Source organism: Lupinus angustifolius, chromosome LG01 (genome assembly GCF_001865875.1).
Source record: "Lupinus angustifolius cultivar Tanjil chromosome LG01, LupAngTanjil_v1.0, whole genome shotgun sequence".
Taxonomy (NCBI): domain Eukaryota; kingdom Viridiplantae; phylum Streptophyta; class Magnoliopsida; order Fabales; family Fabaceae; genus Lupinus; species Lupinus angustifolius.
In genome coordinates, this window is record NC_032009.1 from 5322679 (window position 1) to 5323241 (window position 563).

The window sequence follows — 563 nt, forward strand, 5'->3', positions numbered from 1 at the left end:
TAACTGTTCACTGTACGGGAGTCCAATTTCTTTTCATGAGGCCTATAAGGCCTTGCCTCAGCTGGACATCCCCATACATGAAAATGCTTTAGACTAGGCTTTCACCCAGTCCAATGCTCATAAGGTGTTTTGGCAGTTGCCTTAGTTGGCACCCTATTAAGAATATAAGCTGCAGTCTTAAGTGCCTCTCCCCAGAGTGACTCAGGTAAGGTAGAGTGACATATCATACTCCTTACCATATCCTTAAGAGTCCAATTTCGTCTTTCAGACACACCATTCATGCAAGGCGATCTTGGCATGGTGTACTGTGGGACTATACCACATTCCTCTAGGTATTTGGCAAAAGGCCCTAGATGTTGTTCACCTGAACCGTCATATCTACCGTAGTATTCACCACCACGGTTAGATCTGACGCACTAAATCCTTTTGCTGAGTTGATTTTCAACTTCAGCCTTAAAAGTTTTGAACACATCCAATGATTGGAACTTTTCATGAATTAGAAAAATGTATGCATAACGAGAATAATCGTCTATGAATGATATGAAGTATTGTTGACCATTCCA